The 22,161-nt window shown below is 41.8% G+C and overlaps 1 protein-coding gene across 1 annotated transcript in view; it reads right to left on the bottom strand.

The window, feature by feature from the left end:
- The window catches only part of GNB1 (G protein subunit beta 1), a 360,950-nt gene extending 339,280 nt beyond the window's left edge, over positions 1-21,670 (bottom strand). The window contains exon 1 of the mRNA XM_069241008.1: positions 21,280-21,670. The gene's annotated coding sequence lies outside the window, so the exon portion shown is untranslated. The remainder of the gene's footprint in view (positions 1-21,279) is intronic.
- Between the last annotated feature and the right edge of the window lie 491 nt (positions 21,671-22,161).

Below are 22,161 nucleotides of genomic sequence, written 5' to 3'. Positions count from 1 at the left end.
GGACATGAATGACAGTAAAATTGCAAAGAAAAATCAGATTTTTGTCTTTAAGACTGTGCTAATAAGAGATCTTGGGACAAAACATGATGTACCTATCGATCAGAGAAAAATGATGGCTGAAGTATGCTCATGAGCTACATAACTTAAAAGAATAATAGAAATAGATTGAAAAAGTGAGACAAATACCGGGGGGTCTCAATCTATGGTCTGAGGAATGCAGTGGAAAATGTGGATTACTTTGTTCGTTCTCCAAATTAGGAAGCAACAGCGGAAATTATCACGTGAAGAACTCAGGGTCCAGGAGAAATACTGGCCTTAAAATATACCACAGTATACAACGTATCAATCCATTTGAACCAATCTTTAAAAGTGTCATTTCAAGTGAAACCATCAGCTATTGCTCAGTGCTAAGGGGGTGGAGTGGGAGAGGAGACGGAAAAGCGCCAATATCTACTGCTTAATGCTATGAGAGGGTGCGGTGGGTTGGGAGATGTTTAGGGCCTGAAGTCACAGGGTCTAAGGCATGTGCCTGTTGGACATAAGTGAATTTAAGGGTTATCTTAATTAACCATACTTGCCATTCTAAATCACATAAGTGACAAAACACCTTGCTGCGAGTCAATTCTTACAGCCATATTCTTACTGGTAAAAGAATAATTGTAACTGGCACCCAGCTTACAACTAATCGCTTCCCCAAACTTAAAGTCAGTAATAGAACTAGCCCCTTTTCCTTATCGCCAATGCTATAAAAGCACAGGCAAAACACTTAACTATAGTCTAAGAAGACCAAAGTCCTCTTCCGAGCAGACTTCCGAGCACAGACTGTGGTGTAAGTATTCGTGCACTTAATATGCTTTCAAATTCGCCTTTTAGAGCAGAGCTTATATCCTGCAGTGCCGAGATTCCTTTTTGATGCTCGAAAAGCATTCTAGCTTAACACTTTCACAACATTGCATCATTAGACAGCAACACAGAAGTTAATGCATATATCCATCCTGAAGCACTGTGCTCTGACAAGGTAATGGACAATTGCCACACCGTGGGTACACAAAACACTAACATTCTCAGATCATATTCATTTTGCTTTAATTCAATTATAAAGCAAACTGATTTGAAACAAAAACAATTAACATTTCCTAATCACACACAAACACACACTATCGAAGTACAACTAATCCTCTTCAACACAAAAGTGTGTCACAATGGGAAAACACTACGGTGCTCTAAGAATGGACAAAATCGCTCTACATGTGCCACCGACAATCAACTCTTCAGCAAGGCATAACTCAAATGGCCATTTGATCTTTTAAGTTATCACCCAGAACAGCTTTAGAGAAAAACACGTTGTGCAGTCCAAGTTTCCAAATAAAAATATTGGGGTCTGAGGCGGCACACGAAGCCGACCGAAGCAAACATTACCCTTATTGAATGAGTAAAGAAATGCCCATACTCTCGCAACATCTCTGAATGCAGCAATAACCCAGAAAGAAATGCTTTGACATCAGCAGTTTCCTAGGTAATGGTTACAATAAAGATATGCCTACACCCTATCTACACTTTGAGAGTTCGACAGACATCCAGACAATATCAAATCACCATGAGTTAGAAGCTACATTTGGAGTGGAACACCTACATGCGCACAAATCCCTTGAAAGATATTTAGACAAAATCAATAGTATAACAAATAATAGGGAGCAAGGACAACTTCACATTGGTGAAATATCATCTAAGGTATAGAAAAGGGAAAAGGTGCTCTCTTCCATGTCTAGCTGAGGTAACTGCTACCACATAAGAATCTTCCAGAAAAAATAGTTGAATGTGTCAGCATGAGCTCTAAAGGCTTACAAGCCATAACTGAAAGAACTAAACTCAAATTCAAGATAAAAAATGGAAGGCAAATCCTCCACTCCACCACCAAGCTCAAATACTGGTCATTTGTGAGGTTTTGAGTAATGCTTGACTTCAAGAGCTACTATTTAAAGCCGAATACCCTAAGTGAAAGGCTGATTAAATCTGGCCTAGAGTAATTATGCTGAGAGACGTCTTATGAAGGAGGAAGCTGGAGGATACAAGATACCAGAGATTTCTACCATCACAGAAGCTCCAATTTCTTGTTTAGGACAATAAAAGTTTAAGATAAAACTCCAATGTCTCCACTTCTCCCATGGCTAATCAATGATGAGGAACCAGTCACATGCCTCCAACTTAAGGAACTCCAGTACATACAAGCCTTCAGACACCCGACTCGCGAACACGTGACTATGTCCAATGAAAGTGTGCGCTTTGTTTCTTTTCCTCTTATTTGGAGGCAAGGAATAGAAGTCTTTGCAGTCTTCATCTGCTTTAACCACTGGTGGACATGTCCAATCTCAAACTGCAGTTACAAAACAGGTCAGTAATAACTGCAAGAGTCTTGGATATAATTGGTGTGCCACTAGAAATCGGAATGTTCACAGAAACATTTTATGATTTGAGCAAGTAAATAAGAGCTTTGATAAGTCTTTTATTCATGACCCTTCAAGTTCTTAAACCAGGGGGTCTGAGGAATAATGTGTAGAGATCTGACGGCAGCTCACACCAAAACTAGACCATGCAAGTGGATAAAAAGCCCTACAGACGTGCTTGCTGATGGAGCACATTATTTTCCATCCTGCATATTTTCCAGACTACAGTTGCTTATTTAGGCTTCTCTCGAAACTTCAGAGCCCCCTTATCGCCAATCAAACAAAGGTATTACAGAGCAGCATGACTGCACACAAGTTAAAGACTATGAACAGAACATTCTCTTATTGTGTATCTATTATATACCTCAGCTACAATAACTCACTAAAATAATTCACAAGACTGGCAAAGACTATTTCTGGACGACTGGTCTACCTCTAGTCTCTTATTCTTGTCTGCAACACCTAAAGTAACACTTCTGCAGCCTGAAAAGGCGGACTACGCAATTAGGGCTCCCCCACCCAAGGACTGATCATGGGCAAGGAGCCATCAGAAACCATAGGTGCCAGAATTGGTTGTCTCATCCGAGACAGCAATGAAGAAAACTGACCCAAATGCAGTTGATGAACTCCATGAGGTCTTCTTGGGGAGTGTTTTAAGCATTTTTTTTCTGTTGGAGTGAATAAAGCTTGCCAAGCTTACTCAATGAAAAATGCGGAGGTGGAACAGACAGAAAAGGTACCTTCAGCTTAACATATGTAATGTAGAATATAGAAAAGAAAATAATCACCAATATTAACATCACAGGATCTTCAAACCCAAAACAAGAGCAGTTTCCTGTTGAGTCAGAATTTAACTCTGAAACACAAACTTGAATTGTCCCAAAGAACATCTAGTGACAGAGGAAAACCAAATAAAGAACGTGAAGTTCACCAGCATATATCAAAAGGTGAGTGAACGTGATCTAACAATGCTACTGTACTAGAAAGACATCAGCTAGTGATTAATACATCACTTGTGAGATAAAAGCTCATGCTGGACAGTTGTGGCACCAGAAGTTCAGATATCTAAACCAGGCTGTCCTTAAAGGACTGTACATAGCAGTTTAGTAAGGAGCAGTGTTCAATTCGAAGTTAGCCAAAACCAAAGCTGCAGCCTCTCAAAAGGCAAAAATACTTGGTGGATGTAAACCATATTGAAATATTTTCTCATTTTATAAATTAAAGTGGTAACATTTTTAGATATCTTCTAGGCAACATCGTATTCATGTTTCTGAATTCCAGCATATTGTGATATGTTCCACATTTCCAGAAACCGGGGTCTATTTTTTTCCTCCTTCCAATGGTCAATGTTCAGTCTCCACATTTATGGAAAAACCAGACATCTTATGTCGGCTATAACACCAAATACCCAATTACATTCCAGAACGCCGACACAAAACACCCAAGGGACAGAGATTGCCCCGAGAAGGGTCACTCATCTTAAGTTAATTAACGATAATATAGTAAGCATTTCAAAAGTGTTTCTTTGGTTCTCCGTATGAGGTCAGATGACCAATAATGCAGACTTGACTAAAATAATCCTCCCCTGCGTGCCTACCACTTTATCCTTTCCTATTCCCAACGTATGTGATTATATATCCAATAAAGATGCATTCAGCCTCGTCAGTAACTTGCATATTTCACAATATGCATGTGGTCATCAATGCAACATGGAAATAACTCAATGCCTTCAAATTTTTTTGTGTTCCTCTTTTGTCCCCCCTCATTCCTCACCTACGGCTCTGCAACAGTTGTTGATAACATCTTGTAAAACAAAAATAGATTAATAAAAAAAAAAAAAGATGAATTCTGCACAATGTATATAGTCACAGTTTATTTGGCATAGAATTGCCTCTTCCAATCTTCACCATAGTAAATTGAGCGACTAAAAGCACATTTTCACATGCAGATAGTCCTAGTATGTCTTGATGTTTTCAAATAAGAGCTTTGATAAGTCTCTCAGTCAGAAACCTTCAAGTTCTTTAATCAGGGGTCTGAGGAATAATGTGTAGAGCTCTGAAGGCCGCTCACAGCAAAAGCAGACCATGCAAGAGGATAAAAAGCCCCACAGACGTGTTTGCCGAGGCAACACAGTATTTTGCAACTAGCATATTTTCCGGGCTACTGTAGCTGCTTTAGGCATCTCCCGAAACTTCAGAGCCCTCTTAATCTCCGATTCAAGCAAGGGGATGGCAGAGCAAAATGTGCGCACAACTTAGACCATCTACAGAACATTTCTTATTGTGGAATTGGCGCTAGCATGTACCATGCACAAAGACCTCTTGAAGGAACAACTGAGTACCAGAGGTCAAATGAAGGGTTTGTGATGCCGTATGCAATGGTATAAGCGATGCCCTGGAGGTGTTTTTTTTTTTTTTTTTTTTTTTTTAAATGCATGGCTACCATAACTGACATTTTGCAATTTAAGAGATGGGCTTGAATCACTACTGCCCCCTTGGTAATCATAAAAAATATAATTTTTATGTATGTACTGTAAACTAATGCAACTTTTCCAAACTCTATACGCTGTAAAAAAAAGGTTCAAACGGTAGGGGGTGCAAGGAGAAATACACCTACCCAAGTGTTTGGCGGGACAATCTCCGTGAGTGCGGAATAGTCAGTTCTCTAGCTATTCATCTCGTGCCTGGAGGTGTTTAACTGCCCTAACATGATCAACATTTGGCAAGGCAAGGCAACGTCTCCTTAATAATGCGCAACTGCTACAACATTATTCACCCATAATCACCAAGCAGATATTTTTTTCACAAAGACTCCCCTCAATTATATTTATAAGTCGTGTGATTAAGGTTTTTAAAAGGCACTTCAGTAAAAGGAAAAAAATATATATAATATATATTTTCCTTATGCTCCAACAACATACCGGCATCAGAAGAGTAACCCAATAATTTTGCCTACGTATCATTTAAAAAAAAAAATATATATATATATATATATATATATTTATTTTTAAGTACGAAGACAGTATACCAGTATAGAAATCAAGTATCCCACAATCTTTGGGCAGTTCCAAATAATGTGGGTCTTGTTGCCTTCACCCTTAGTCAAGCACCTAAATCATCTTACCGGTATCGGAGGGGGGGGAGGGGGGAATGATTTTATTCAGCAAGGTGGGTGTTCTATATAGCAGCCATTTAGGTTTAGACTGCATATGGCGAGAGTCGCACCCTTCAATGCAGAAAAATTATATAGGTTATTAATACAGGCCTCTGCCGACATTTGCTAATCCTCCTTGGACTGCCATTTCTGCCAAACTTTATCAAAAACAACTGGTCTACCTGTACTGGTCTCAATCAATTCTTTCACAATATTTAGGTGCAACTTCATTCTCCCAGGGTCTAATTTTATTTAAAAATACCTTTTAAAAAAATCTCTTAAACGAATAAACGTTCACCGAGTCGAGAGGTTATACTACCCAATACTAGCGCAATATCAGTCATGTCTTTCCATGTATCAAGCTTTATTTAAAAAAAAATAAAACACATCAGCACTGTTACAGCTATTACTCTTACCTAGGAGTAGCTTTCTCATCCACTAAGTGACGCGATCCCACAAAAATGTCTTACGCAAGCTGAGCCATTTATAACAGGTACATCATAATATTTAATCAATTTCTCTTAACGTTTTAGGAGCTATTGCAGCAGTTTATAACAAACCTTCTTGGGTGATTTGATGGGACGTAGAAAATCATTAATCTTATATTCCTGTGGTATTAGGTCAAATGCAAACCTGGAAAAATAGTATTCTCTCAGGACAAGTAAAACCAACCCAGGGTGTGAAATTCAATAAAATATCTACTTGTCCATAGGACAGGTTGTGTCTTAGTTATATTAAAAAAAAAAAAAAAAAAAAAAAATCTAGTTGTCCCTTTGGTGCCATGTAGTGCAGCGACAAATTATAGCAGCAATCTCATTATGTAAGAGCTCTGATAATAGCTTCTCCGATTATAATAGGGGTACTATAATAGCAGGGCTTGAATACTTGCAATTTCAATATAGCAATTTCCTTATTATGCCACCATTCCGCAGGTCTACATGCTCGGGCTGGAGGAAGCAGTAAGCAATAGTTCCAGGGATGGAATGCCTTTGAGGCGGCAGACCTACAAACTTGGATGTTTTAAGGATTTTTGCCAGCTCTCCTTTAATCTTTTCCACAATGCGAAAGTTTGGAATTTTACTCCTGACAATGGCAGAAGTAGAAGTTCTTCCAGGGTTGGGAAAAAAGTGGATAGAAGGAAAGTGAACTTGCATATTTGCTTGTGCTAAAATACAAATAAATATTTTCTAGGAGCATGATTTCCTGGTCGACTTCTGTAAGTTCTTGTGAAATCACGAAAGCCACTAATTCAAAGACATATACCATGAGTGCAGTTTTCTTTAAGAATTTGGTCCCTGATTAGATCTGGCATTAAAGACATTTTGTTTTATTAAACTTCTATTTCTCTATCTATCGGCTGGCTTAACTGTGTGTGATCTCATTCTGCTCTTCCACAAGAAGCATATTGGCACACAAAGTATTTTTGTTCATTGCCAGGAACTACAGTGGCAATTAGGGGCGTAACTAAACTGGAGGGGCCCTGCATGCAAAGAACATGGAGGCCTCCCCCCACTGCCCTCTTCTCACTCAGGGCAGGTGCTGTGCGAGGGGCCACCCTGGAGGGGGGCTGCAGGGCCTTTATTACCGGTGGTTATGGTATTACTGGTGGAAATGTTTGCTTTTGGACCCCAAAACCATTTTTTTTTCTTTTTGCCAGTGTTTGTTACAATGGTGAGGGTCTGTCAGCTCCCACAACAGAAAAGCCATGTCAAGACCTGCATTGACAAAACCCCCCAAAAAAAAGTCAGATTGGTTGGCTTTGCGAGTGCTCGTTTATTTTCATTCTTCCCATAATCATGTTGAAAATGGTTCAATTGATTTATGACCACGGTATTGGGAGATAGGAATTCCACATGCCTGCCAATCCTCCTACTTTAACTGGCCTGTATAAAATGTTTAAACGCTATCCCTGGTGTTTTATTGCCCAAATAAGATTTAATCAAGAGAGCTTAGGTTAGCCCAGCGTTTGAACACAAGGCTCGAGAAATCCACTCGACCACTCGAATCTGGCATTGGCGAGTCTTATCTGATCAGGTCAAGCTATTTTTAATACTTACTCCTCCCTTCTGGCAAGTGGGCACTGAACAGGTATTCTGTTCAGTTGAGTAGTGGTGGGGCAATAAAAGATGCCTTTGAATCTTGTACTTATGTCACATTTGCTCTGTGTTCACAGACAGAGGTCAAAAGTTTTTCTTACAATTAATTTTCCTTCTGACAGCAGAGTTTCAGGACTTTGTAAGGTGAACTGTGTGACCTGCTGCTTAGAATGTAACATAAAAGGATTTGGGTGTCAAGGTTTTTCCTAACACACAACTTTAAATGACTAAGTCAACTGTGCGAACATTTCAAAATATATTTCAGTAGTTGTGAAAGCCCTTTTTTATATTTGTGTGATGAAAAAATATTTTCATAGGATGGAAACAAAATGTAAATACTTTACATTTTGATGTGCACAGGATATGTTTTCTGAAACCCAATTTTCAAAGATTGTTAATACATTAGTTTTAGCAGTAAAGCTGCAAGTTAGTGACGAGATTTTTAGACATTTCTTAGAAAGCTACTGTGTGTAGATGACAATAGGTTACCACATCATGGTTTAGTAATCCATTTATTAAAATTGAGTGTTTAAACAAATTGATATACACTCCTGCCCTGATGGCAATGTTGTTAGTAAACTAAAAGAAGTCCTAGGTTATGTGGACTAGATGTCGACTAGATTCTTGTGATGCATTAGGCACACTTTAGTCTACTTAAACAAAAGAGGGTTTTTTTGGACTGCAGAAATGCAGAGCTCACATATTTGAAGGTGCAGTCATATGTGAGAAGGAAGAAAAAGGCAACTCTGTAAACTATTTGCCTTAGATCACACAATTTGAGACCCGATTACAGGTCAAGTACATTATGGTTAGGTTGAGTAGATTTAAATTACTCGACCTGAGGGTCTAGTAACATTTTTATGATTTTTCAAGCCCTGGAACATAGTGAAGCTGTTCTAATCTCTCTCCCTGAAATGGGTCACTTGAATTAGGGCAATATCAGAGAAGTGACTATTTAGCCAATCTTGCATAGCTTTATTTTTTTTCCCATTGGCTTTGAATGAAACTTTCAAGCAATCGTTTTGCAAGCTCATTTCGTTGCTACCTCTTGACTATGTGTTGTTTCCAGTGCGGAGCAACAGCACTTATTTTTTAGGGCCAGCACTTATTTTTCTGCCTCAAGCATTTACTGCGAGCAAAAGACACATAGAATAAAGACGGCGGAAGAGAAAAACGAAAAAGGACACAATGGGAGAAAGGAGAAAGCTCCAAGAGTGAGATGAAGGGGCAGGGGTGGCTGTAAATGGATTAACGAGGCCTGAGATGGCTTAAGGATGAGGCTGCCTCAGTTTTCCATGTTCGCACATTTAATTGCAGCAGGCGTGTGTTTCAGAGAAGAGCTTTGAGCACCGGTATGTTCTCAATTACAAATTAAGCACTGCCAGCAGTGCATGTGTATCCCCCACATCCGAAAAGATATGAAACTCTGCTTTAAATTTGAGCTTTGACCTTTGGAACAGCGAGGCCCGAGAGCCACCTGATCTAAACTGGCTTGTGAGTGCTAAAAACCCTTCCATCGTCAAACTGCAGTTACTGACCTGTCTGAGAATACACAATGCTTTGACCTCCATGTAACTGAGAATTCCTTATGTTTTTTTAGTTGCAGCTGCAAGGATCTGTTCTTTAATCCTATAGTCATTGAAGTTCATTGATAGTCTGTGGATGTTTTATATTTGGAGTCTGTCCTGAGTACCTGCTCAGCACTTGTAGGATTGTCAGATCCTCTTGAAACCTGGTAAAAATAGGCATTCTTTATCAGTGTTTTGACCAGCTGCATCCTGTTCGTTAAGCCACCTTGTGTCTCATTCCCTTAAGGCACACCTAGAAGGCGTAGATTGGATCATCTGCCATCATTTGAGAATTTCAATCCTATTTGACAGCAGTCTGATTGCTTTCTGAGCTGCTAACAGATTACCTACCCTCTTGTATCACTTTGTCTTCCAATGCTAAAATTCTCTGTTCAATTTCCCACAATCTCTCGGGAAGCTGCACCATAGCCTCTTCCATTCTCAAATTATTGACTGAGGACAGACATTTCCTCCCCTTGTGTGCACGTTTTAAATCTCAGTTTTCACTGAAAATGTTCTCAAGCAGATCAGTTAATGACTTGGACCTCTCCTGCAGCCATGTATGCATCTGTGTTGACTCTTGACATAGCTCTTGTGCTGCCTCCTGCGCTTCCCCAGTGCCTCCTGGACCTTGCACAAGCCAGTGTCTCACAGACTCACTGAGAAAAGAGATCTATGTTCAGTTTGGACACAGTTCGAATCTGGCAATCTTCTTTATTCCCTGCTGAAGGTGCTTTCGCCTCCAATGAGGGTGTAGCATACTTACATTTTTCCCCCCACATTCATGTTGAGCAGAAAGATAGACTGTCCACTTGGTTTTCCTCCAGATCTGCTTCATCTCCCCTCATGCCATTGTAATTTTGAAGAGTGGTTACTCTTAATATCCTACCCTTATTCAAGTCACCCTCCTTGTACGTCATATGAGTCGCGGTTGATCATCTGGCGAGCCGGTAAACTCTTCTGTAGGAGGTACTTGGGTTATGATGCCATTTACTGATGTTGGATTCCGTGCCCTGGATGTAATCTTTTTCTGCAAACAGGGTCTCGCCAAGTGAAGTGACCAACTTGGCTAACGTAGAAGAGGTGGCCGATACCCTGAAGGTCACACCGACTGCAGAATTTGTACAATTGGCTGAAATGTCCATATTTTCGTGCTCTTTAGAAAGGATGGCCCTAATCAATACAGTTTTCTGCAACCCGGCTTAAATGGGAGGGATTTTCTTGAATTTTGTCAAAGTTAGCCTCCCCAAAGTTCCCAGTTTTTTCCCCTTTTTGCAAGGCCATGGACATGTTTTTCATAACAGGAGAAGCTGGTCAGCTGCAATTTCACCATCTAGCTCCACCATGCAGCTACTGACCTGTTGTTAAGGCTGAAGATAACCTTCACAGTCCTTGAGCCTCTAGTCTCACAGCCTTTACTACTCTCGGCTTTTTAACTAGCCCCGCTATACTAACGCAGGGCTGTTTGATAAAGAGGATACTGAGTCCGAGAAGCATTGCTCCAGAATCAGTTAGTCAGTTGGATTTGCAGGGAAGCTTATTATTTTTCTGTTCTTACTCCTATTCTGAGGTTGCAGAGTGTGCGTGTAACAAAGATCCACACAAGATTCCAAGTGTGAGCTCCAAATGTGATGTTTACCCTTACAACCACAAGAAGGAACACATTTGAGCTGCTGCGTAAGTAAATAATAAATGGAATGGTTATGGGAAAGGAGGAGGGGGCAGCTAATGCAGAGAAGTCAGCACAGATATACTCACAGGTGACTGTGGATGTTACTCTAGCTTGGTGTGGTCTTTGAGCACTAGCAACAAAGACTCCATGATGCACAGGTGTCGCAGCCCCTTAAAAATTCTGAACAGGGCACGGTTGTTGCTTTATTGTACCACCTGCGCAGCTTCAGCGGGTCATCTGCAGGCAGGCAATCATTACTTCATGCACGGGGAAAAAGTCTACTTTCAGGCACAGTTTGCAGAAAGTGTCCTCAGATATTGTTCACACCACTAACTGTCTGTCCGTCCAGTGGCACGGTGCAAGATTTTGGAGAGGTGGGGGAGGAGGGAGATAGGGGTAATGGGGAATGCCTCTACCCAGAAGCCAGGCTTGCCCGCTGCCCACCTGTAGGTTTTCAATATTAGACTGAATAGAAAGTGATCTTTAAATTTTGCCTCTCTACATTTAGAATGCTTGGAGGCGTATCCAAAACACTTTGCTAGACCTTTAGAGGGAAACTCCACATCAAAAATGGTCCATTCCACCAAGGAGAGGATGCCTCTTGTTGATGCACTCCCTAAAGGACTGAAATTATGTGTGTTGCGGAAAGAAAAGTGATAATTCGTGGACACGTGGCACTTGTCTAATTCAGGGAGATCAAACGCTATTGAAGACTAAAATTATTAAAGTATCAATCACTTCTTCTAAACTAACTTCCTTGAATGCTGAAGGTTTAGAGAGAATAGGCAGGGCTGCACACACAAAGAGGAAAACAACGAAGAACCCTAGAAAATGCCCAAGTGTGTCACTATGAATGAGATCATAGAGACCCTAATTTCATATCACTGCCTTGGCAAGAAAAGGTAAAGCCACAACAGGTTATCTAGTCTTACAAAAGCTATCTGGAACATTGACTGGTACACCTGAGAGCTACTGCCAGTGTCCACCATTTACTTAAGGCATACCTGTTCCAGAGATTATTACAGAGGAAAATGTTAACAGCTGCACCATTTAATCACCGACTTCTCAGCGTTGGGATCTGTGCAGACTAAATCAAAGGTTTAGCTTCAAATCTCCCGCCCGCCCTTGTCAGTCTCTCTCGATATTAGATGAGCAGAACACGAAAGACTGGGAGCCAAAAATGTGCAGCTATTTCAAAACACACCTGGTTACAATACAGTGATCCTCATTATCCTTTATTTACTCAACATGTAACTTGCATCTATCCAGTTGTATCCATTACACCGTATGTAAACAACAAAACATAAAAACAAAAAATAAATTCAAAGGCCAATATTAACCAACCTTGCGAATAATCAGTCTGCACTGGGTGAGGCAGGAGTTTGCAGGGAAAAACAAAAAAAAAAAAAAAAACACAACACCTCCCTATGGCACAAAACTTTTGTTACAATGTCTGCACAAGATCTAACTCACGTTAGCTCATCGATTACTGGATTTAATTGGAGATTCGGAAATTTAAATTTCCAATCCACTTTTGATCTAGAATCAACAAAAGCCTGTGAAACTAGAGTTAGAATTCTATACAATAGATGCATGAGGAGGAATATGTGTAAATAGAGGATATACAGCACAGCAGTCTGGTAGTTTAAAGTAACCAACTAGAAGTGAAAAATCAATGGTCTTCAAATGTGTTACTTTCCTTATTATAGGAGTGCCAAGAGTCTCAAAGATTTTACAGTATTTTAAGAGCAAAACCAACAACAGTCGCTACATGACACGACGAGCAGAACTTTCTCACAGAAAGAACAGTTTACTTACCTCTGGAAATGCTCTGTTGAATACTCCAGCTACCCTCAGATTCCTCACCTCTTGAATTCTCCTAAATGATCTGGCAATGTGTACAGTTAGGCATCACCATAGCGTCTTCCTGACAGCTTCACTGTTCCCCAAACATGACGTCCATGAGCTGCATACAGACGCCACCCAAGCACACTGACAAAGTTTACAGTAAAGCATTGTGGGACTTAGATGTAGAGAATCAATAACAGATTAGAATCTAGATAGTGTGCAGCATATAATAATATGTACCTTTATCGCGACCTAGAGGCTTACTCCACAGAATGGGAAGAATAAGGCAATGAGCAATGCGTGGTTAGAGTACCCACCAGAAAGAGCTTTTGAGAAAGAAGTATTCACCAGAAAACAGGTTATTCAAACTGTATAGGCCTCATCGTATGAAACAATACCTAAGCACTATGCTACAAAGGTGATGGGTCTGAGAATAAAACTTTACACCTGGAAGTCCTGCAGAGCCGATAGGGCAATTTGACTCTCCCTGCAGACCTTTGCATCGATAAAGTAGTGCCTGGTGGAGGTCTGAATGGAAGCCCATGTAGCAACCCGACAGATGTACACCACTGGAACATCCCTAGCTAAAGCCACAGTGGCAGTCGTAGCTCTAGTAGAATGACTGGCGGTCCTCAAAAGGGTTCTTCTTAGCAAAGACACAGCACACTTGTATGCAGCGAAAAATCCGGCAGGATAATACCCGTTTTTCTATTTAACACTGGTGAATCTCACAAAAGGTTTGCTTTAAACCATAAGCTTCTTAGTCCGATTCATGTAAAAATTACGGACTCTTGAAATCTAATCGCAATAAATCTCTCCTTAAAAGGGATGTGGTGGAGAGATGAATGCTGAAAGCATGATAGGATGCCCCACACAGAATGGCGACAATATCTTTGGCAGAAAGGACACCAACGCCCAAAGGACCAAGTTGTCTTAAAAGGTATTATATGGTGGTTCACTGATGCGTAATGAAGACGTTATTGAGAGGAGGAAGTCAGTCTGTTGATCCTAAAGTCAGAAAGAATAGATTTGTTTAGGCTCAAAGGGTGTGCATGTTCAAACAGTAAGAATTAAATAAAGGTCTCAGAGTGTTAAAACAATAAAGTGCAAGAAAAAAATATGTATGTAAAACCCTCCAAAAACATAACAGGTGAAAAGGTAGAAGGGCTGGTGAGGCATATGTATGAATGTCAAGAGGTGTGGCAGATAACACTTAAAAGTGCCAACAAGGCGTGGCTTGGCCAAGGAAAGGACGAACAGTACATTAAAAAGCTTAGCCTAAAGCAGATCAACCCAACACTCCTTGCGCTATACCACAAACTTAGCCCATCACCCAGTATAATTTAACTTCATGGAAAGATGGTGAGCAGCAAGGGGACATCCACTAATTTCTAAGGCAGATCAAACCTGCTTGAGTAATTCCACTGAGGTGTAGGTTGATGAGGTTTGGAGTTTAAAGGCCACATTGCAATATTTCTGTGAGCGAAATAGATTTAGTTTCCACAGCTGGTAATTGCAGGTCCAACATCTCTGTGGTCCCATTGGACCACTAAACCAAAGGAGGTGCTCTTCTCAAGGGATGCAATGGTGAGTCCAAGTTTGTCTCTGACGTGGCATCAACACTACAAGCACACCGACAGAATTAATACAACCAGCATCAGTATAATAAGGGACAACAAACTGAACCCCCAACTGTTTTGAATGACGTATACTGGATCAGTCTGATGTGAACAAGGCTTCAAAATGATGAAAGTACTGGCACAGGAGAGGATCCTCCCACACCCTGTGCTATGCCTTGGTGATCTCATAATGAGACACTGGTCAACATCCAGCTGAGCTCTTCTCTAGATCCGAGGCTATTCAAAACTAGCATGACTGAGCAAATGAATCATAACAAGAGGAGTCCGTACCAGGGAAGAATGTGGCAGTGGGGGCCCAACCAGGCCCAAAGACACTCCCAAGGGGAAAGTCCCAAAGAGCTGCAGCTCAGCCTCATTGAAAGCTGCTACCTGCTGTGGAATCAAAGATTGCCCAACAAATGGGGGCACATCGGCTCCAACTGTGGAACTGAGTTGCAGTTTGATGAATGGTGTTAAGTTAGGCTTCTTGAGTGCCAACTGCATGATCTCTCTAGAGCAGGAGAAACCAGAAAGGTACTGTGGTCTGGGCCACTTTTGCAGAAATTTCTCCTTCAACTTTGCCTTGGACTTTACTAGAGGACAGAAATCTGAACAAGGACTTGAAGAGGGAATGGGCTTGCGATTTGGAGCACAACTGCCCCAGTTTCTTGTGCTACGCAATGTACAACTTCACCTCCAAGGTACATTTGTCACACAACTTTGAAACATGGTTGGATCATAGATATTAACGCCAGACATTGTGCAGCCCAAACTTCTGTTTCTCGCAGGTGTGTCACTATTTGAAGCCTTCAGAGGAAACATGTCTAATCACAGGGGGCAATGAAAAGCCGTTTTAATAATTCTGGGAATCAGAAAAAAAACACCACAGTAGTTGAACCAAAGTTAGCAAGAAAAAAAGTATGTGCGAAAAAGGTGGCACAGAGGAGGAAATATAAAAAGCCAGTAATTCGCAGGTGAAAATATCCACCAGAAATAAACGACTGGAAGGTTTGAGAACTCACAAGCCTCATGATACGTTAGGTAAAGCACCAAGGCGAACGTTTCTCATAACTAGAAGGAAAACAAAAGCTGGCTATACCTCCCTAGTTATTCTGGGATTTTAAATGGAATGCAATTACTTGCAATGATCAATTTAAGCTAGTAATTAAGAGAAGTTGTGTTTGAATACGGCACAACACATTTAAAGAGGGTTTCATTCCTTGCAACAGTTTTCAAAGATGGGCTATGCAAAGAAGAACTGCAGTGGTGAATAGACCCATCAAGTCTTTATAGTAAGTGTTTTTTTTATTTTATTTTGTAGAGCGCACCAAAGGCACTCTAGACCTCCCAAATTTCCCCATCAATAAGCCCTATAAACAGACTGGAATTGAATTTCATAGAAGTGGGAAGAGAACTATTAAGAACATGCTTCCACCAGTGATGGGATTCGGTCCCTGCTTCAATTAAGGCATCAAACCCAAGTTGCTCGTCAATTTGCATTTAGTTCCTTATAGTCAAAGAGTGAAGTAGTATTCCCAAAGCCCATGACCATAAGTTATTATTAAACTTACATTTACTGCATACATTTTCATAAATCCCACATCTTATTACTATGACAAGATTCAGAGGGTTAGCTACAAAAATGTTTGCATCTTAAGTGTATGCCAAAAAAGTGAATTTCAGTGGTTCCACTAGGTTTGGAAAGCATGTTAATATTAAAGTTAAAGGTTAGGTACTAGAAAAATCTAAATGGCCCCACAGATGAAACATTAACCCAACGAGGTTAAAATGTTATTGTAAGCTAGGAAAAACACTGGATAGGATAGTTAATTGAGTGATGGTCTATCTAGCTCCATGTCTGACAAGTGGCACAAGTCAAACCTTATCAAATGACTTGGATAAATCGGGAAGAAAGATGAAGACAGTTAAAACTACAATTCTGCATGTTTAAGTACTCGTCCATAAGTGTACAGGCAGTGAATTGATCCTGTAACCTGCCTGAACCCTACGGTGTGTTCAGGAGCACTCTTTAGTGCAATCATCGTGATTTGAACATAAAGATGAAGAAAGCAGATTGCAACAATGGACCCTCCCCACACACCATTAGTGAGCCATTAAGAATGTTTCTTTGGAAAAGATCTTGAACAAAGTCTGAAAAATAAACAAACAACCGCTCACTGAGCGATACAAATAACCTTAGCCACATTTTGCCCTTGTATGACACCCCCTCCCCAAAATCTACAAGATGCAGATAGCGCCTCTGCCATAACACTCCCTAAATGCAGGTGTATGACTAACAACACTGCAAGCACAACCCACTCACATGCCAAGCTGGCCAACAAGATTCAAAAGGTTTGAGTTATAAAGCAAAAGTTCTGGGATCCCACCGTTTGAGGGCGAATGATGTCCGGCTATGTGTTTGAGAGGAAAGTTTTGGGGTTGTTGGGTGTAAGACACTTCTCAGAGCAGGATGGAGACATCAAGGACTTATCTCTGGGCTCAGTTTTCGTCAAGACACCTAGCTTGATGGCACTTGATCAGACTTGACTCCTATTCAGGTATCTTCCCCCATGACAAATTGTGAACGCTGTACCTATAATTGAGTGTCAATGAATTATGAAACAGGTCCTGGACTTTGTGGCAACAGAGCTGCCTGCCACCCCTCCTTCCTCTCCCCTACCAACCCACCCAATATCACTATGGCATGGCAGTCTACCCAAGTTGGCACCAGTGTGCATGACCAATGGCACCTTCTATTCACAGGGCAGTGCAATGATATTACGTACAGCATTTAAAGTGGGCCTGCACACGCCAGCGTGAATGGAGTAAAGATTCACCTGTCACGAACATTTAGGGCTGAGATGTGGCTCAGCACATACTTTGTTGCAGGTAGGCTAACATAGGAATAAGACAGTACCAGAGTGTCACCTGATTTAATAACGATCCCAGTAAGCCTGTGGGAGGGGGTTGTGTAAGAACAATAAAAAGCACCAAAAAAAAATAATAATAATAATAATAATAATAATAAGACCCCCCTCCGTCCATCCCCCCAACACCTTAGCTACAGTAGAACTGAAGTCTAATTGCATATTTTTTTTTTTTTTAAATCAGTGGCAAGGTTGTAGCACTTATTACCTACCAAGTCCATGTATTTTACATTTCCAAAATTACTGAGTGTGCATGATCTATGTCCTAGAATCTTAGTGGCAAAAGGCCAAGAGGGGCTAAGCAGCTGCCTACCCAGTAAGTCTATTGCAGCAGTAAGAATAAGAACCAACGGGGAGTCAGCCAGGAGTGTTTTAACAAGTGGGAGATCATCCTGGTAACCCCAACCCACCTGCAATTCAGAAAAGACCTGAAAACAAACCTTTGCATAGAACATCACACCTTCAAACACATGGTGTGATCCACAAATTTTCTGTCATTGCAACTAGCCCTGAGTGAGAACCATTGGTTCCTGCCTATGTCAAGAATTGGATTTCGTCCTAGTTGGGCCTACACTCTCCAAATAACCATGCATACATTAATTTCTAGAAAACGTCCTTAATTGCCTTTCAATGTGAACTCTAAGCATTAGGTGTACACTGGGCTAACCTTAAGTGTGCAATGATACGATTATCGAAACCCACAAAAGCACGCGTATCAAGTGTCATTTCAGTATCACTAGCAATAACATCGGACACTAAAGTGTGTGCGGGGTGCGTGAAGAGGCGTTGTAGCACTGAATAACTGGACCGTGCAATTGCAGCTCTTCATACTATCATTCATTTGCCCGTTCAAAGTCTAAGTTAAATAAAGTTGCCGGTGAACAAAGCAAGCGTGGGACCGGAATGAACAACCTATTAAAACACTGCATGGGTACCTTTAAGTAGGAAAGATACATTATTACAGTAAGTTCACGCACCTTCTTTGTATTTATTAGTAGTACATGCTGCATTTTGTTGCAGGGTCATCTTATCTCACCATTAACGCACAGCCGAACAGTAAAAGTGTTAAACTGGGTACCCTAGAACCAGATCTTCAACATGTGAAGAGTTAAACCGTAAACTGTGGCTGCTGAAAGCGCCATCTTGTTGCAGTTTTTGGGCCCGGTCACAGCAAATCCATAAACTGAAAGCCAAAAAGGGTGGGAGGCGAGGGTTCCGGTCCTTGCTACCACTGGCAAGCACGAATAAGCAAGGGAGCTTTTTCTAGTGACAGACATGTTCTGCAAGACACGTCATCGACAGCGGTGCCTATTGTAGGCAAGGATTTATTTCTCTTGGCAAAGGCTGTTTAGGCTGAGAGCTGGTGGATATGGGAGAAATGAGATGCGAGGTCATTAATCCTGCGACTGGGAGGCGTTAATTAATATAAATGGCATGTTTCCATCTGGATGGAGGGTGCGACAGTGTTTGCTGTTGTAATGGGATTTCTCCTCGCCCCCACCCAGCGCAAGAGTCAGCTGTCACTGGCCTCCGCTTCCTCATTTCACGATTTCCTGTGTGTACAAAAAAAGAAAAGGCCCAGAAACAGACATCGCTTTTCTTTCAAGAAAAGAAGCAATGTAACTCCAACTCACCGACCAACCCCCACGTAACCCCCCCATTTTCAAAAGCCCAACGGAAATGCCAAATGACGACATCCGCGGATAGTCTGAACCTGGTCGACACCCATCTATATAGGCAATTTCTAACTGCCTGCATTTTCTGCCACTGCATCCACGCCCTTGTATTGTTTCCGCTCCCAGCTCGCACTGCTCTAGCATTAGGGCTGGCAGAGATCTGATCGGGGCTCGGAGGAGCAGGGTGGAGATGATATTTCTGCCACTGCACGAAAACCCACAGAAAAGGCGGAGATGGAAACACGCGGGCCCTTTACACAAATTAGGCCGCTTTAGAACACCCCCCTCCCCTTCTCTCTTCTAGGGCTTTATTGCCATGGAGATGCCTTATTCTAGCTGTGTAATATCCACCATTACCTCAGATACAACAGGAACACAGACAGTATAAATTATGCACGGCCCTGCTGGATGCAGGCTTGCGAGCGATTCTTGGAAATCGAAAAACCAAAACCCTTTTAAAATGCCATAAAATATTAAGTGCTATCAAGCTTCCATTCAAACAATGCCCTCAAATGCAAAACGCTTTAAAAAAAAAAAAAAAAAAAAAAAAGACCCACACAAAGAACAGAGGCCGATTTTTGGAGAGGTTAGTTATGGGCGTGGTACAGCCACTATTTTTGTGTGCCACTAGCTTCTCTTCTCCCAATACGAACATTTCTTCCTGACACCAGTATGCCCCAGACTACCACTGCCAACAATCTGGGCCAGATGCAGGCCCAGTAAACATGCGAAGTGCCTTCATAAAGAGAAATGACATGGAAGTGGGAGGGTAGCGTCTGCTGTGCAACAGCATCAAAAGCACAGCCCACAACTGTCAAGATGACAAGCGTTGGCCAATAACTCGGGGTATGAAAACACTATCCTATAGAGGGGGCACACAAGTCTCCAATCGTAAACAGAGGCCCGTTTCCCGTTTGTTAGCGTTCATTTTCTCCAGGGAGAACATAATGGGTGTCAAACCAAACAAAAGGGCGATTACAGCTCCAGTTTGGATGTTTAAGTGTAACCAGGCGGTGTCAAATATAATTTGACGTATACAGATGTACATGGATTGTGTAAAAATAACCCTATAAAAACGCCTAGATGCGGGCAGAGAAATAATTTCAAATACAGTTTTCGAGGCAAAAATAAACGGCACAATTTCTGTTCACGTGCTGCACGAAACGTTTAAGTATACACAAAACTTAAAGAGTGGAGATATAGCCTTATCGTATAGTCAACACCAACCTCACGCTTATGTCGTACATTGTCTCAGCAAAACCTTCACACTTTTCAGATATTGTGCGCTGTGCAAGTTCTATTACTTTGAAGCTATGAGGCAATACACAAACATATACGAGCTGTATGCAGCCGATTAACTAAGGCGGAGTAGCAGAGTCAACCTGTAAACACAACTATGACTTCATACGGGCTAACGGTCGTTGAGTGTACTGAGTGCCAGTGGCAAAAACGGGTTTGCACTTCAACGTAAACATTACCCCATAGCTCCAGAACTGTTCTCGGGAACTGAGAGACTTAACCCCAATCGTTTTAACGAGTGGGGCCTCGAGTCGCTTCGAAGGTGATCGTATGAAGGGGTCAATGCCAGGGGATTGGATGGCCATTTGAAGAGTGACCCGAGCACCCTGAGCGTTCAGATGAAAAGAAAAGGCTCTATAAGAGCGGTACACCTTTAGCGGCAAGGGTGTGTTGCGGGGGCGGTGGTATTGTGGCAGGAACCGCCACTAGAGAAGCGAAAATAGGAAGAGTATGCCTGTGGCAATTAAGAGGGAATGTTACATTTGGGGGGCGGCATGTTGTGATCTGGGTTGTCAAAGGAAAGGGGAAGTCGAATCAATGGAGGAAACGTATACGGGTGTGAGAGAATAAGGGGTGTGTAAAAGGATCCGATTAAGACGATTGGGTCGCTGGGTCAGCTTGTAAGAAGGTGAGTGATTCCTTTCAGTTTGTCGAGGGAAGGAAATCATGCTTTAGTAGGTACATCTACGTACCAGGTTGTATTAAAAAAAAAAAGTGGTATAAATGGCAAAGCAGCTGCTACAGTACAAAGGGTATGAGGCCGGAGGCGGTGGGGCGTGCAGTTAGGTACACAGGTGATCAAAAGGGTTTAACAACGGAAATGGACACTGAGAAAAGGTGGCAACACTAGGAGGGCTATATGTAAGAGGGCTAAGTGGTATCTAAATATTTCCTGGTTCTACAATTTTAAACGGGTTGTATACACATCTCCTCCCTTCCCCGGTCCTCCAAAACCGTCTAGCAGTGACCTTAATTACCTGCCGGGCTCCCCGCTTCTCCCGCCTGCTCATGTGGGTCCGGGCCCCAGGCTGCTCTCCGCGGGCTGGGCTCTTGCCGCTGACGGTGTCCTGTAGGGTGTGGAAGACGCTGGGTTGGTCCTTTAAAGGTGGACTTCGGTCTTCAAGTATAACATAAAACAGAGGCGTCCGGTCCTCAAACTGGGGTTGTGCCGGTTCTCACCGGGAGAAGAGCAGCTTCCGGTCCTCAAAGGGGGGGAGGCGTGGGCGACCTCCGGTCCTCAACGCTTTCCTTCCCCTCAGCGCGCGCTCCGCAAAGCCTCACCTCCTTACAGCTGCCAGGATCTACGTACGCAGAAGGCCTTTCCGCCTTTCAAAAACAGCCCGAATCAAGCCCGACCCCCTTAAGGACAGCGACTGGCTTCAAACCACAAATCACAACCCATGAATCCAACCACAAATCACAACTCATGAATCCAACGCATGTTACCTTTTATGCAATGTTTGTCACTAACACATGTTCTGCGTACATCTCTGTAAAAGCTTAATGTATGCACTATGCGTGAAACTGAATTGATTTTATTGAAAAAGGAAAAATACGCAAAGCTGAGACCCGCTTAGTCAAGTATTTTAAGTTGTGTTCGACAGCGTACCAATTATGTGAACTGTGACCCAGGTAAGTCCCGAAGCAATTAAGACACGTTCCCTTGCGGAAATCTACATCGAATTCTAACTCGTAGGATCTACCAACATCTAGGACCGGTAGCGGTATAGCTATCTATTTTTATTACGAAAACTCATGCAATGATGTGCAAACATTCACATATAAATGACAAAGCTTCTATTTTCAATGCTTTATACAAGGATTAATAGGCAACTACAGAAGAGTGCCATGAGCAACTT

Source organism: Pleurodeles waltl, chromosome 6 (genome assembly GCF_031143425.1).
Source record: "Pleurodeles waltl isolate 20211129_DDA chromosome 6, aPleWal1.hap1.20221129, whole genome shotgun sequence".
Lineage (NCBI taxonomy): Eukaryota > Metazoa > Chordata > Amphibia > Caudata > Salamandridae > Pleurodeles > Pleurodeles waltl.
Note: the sequence above shows the minus strand (reverse complement) of the source record. Positions and strands in the feature narration are given on the sequence as shown.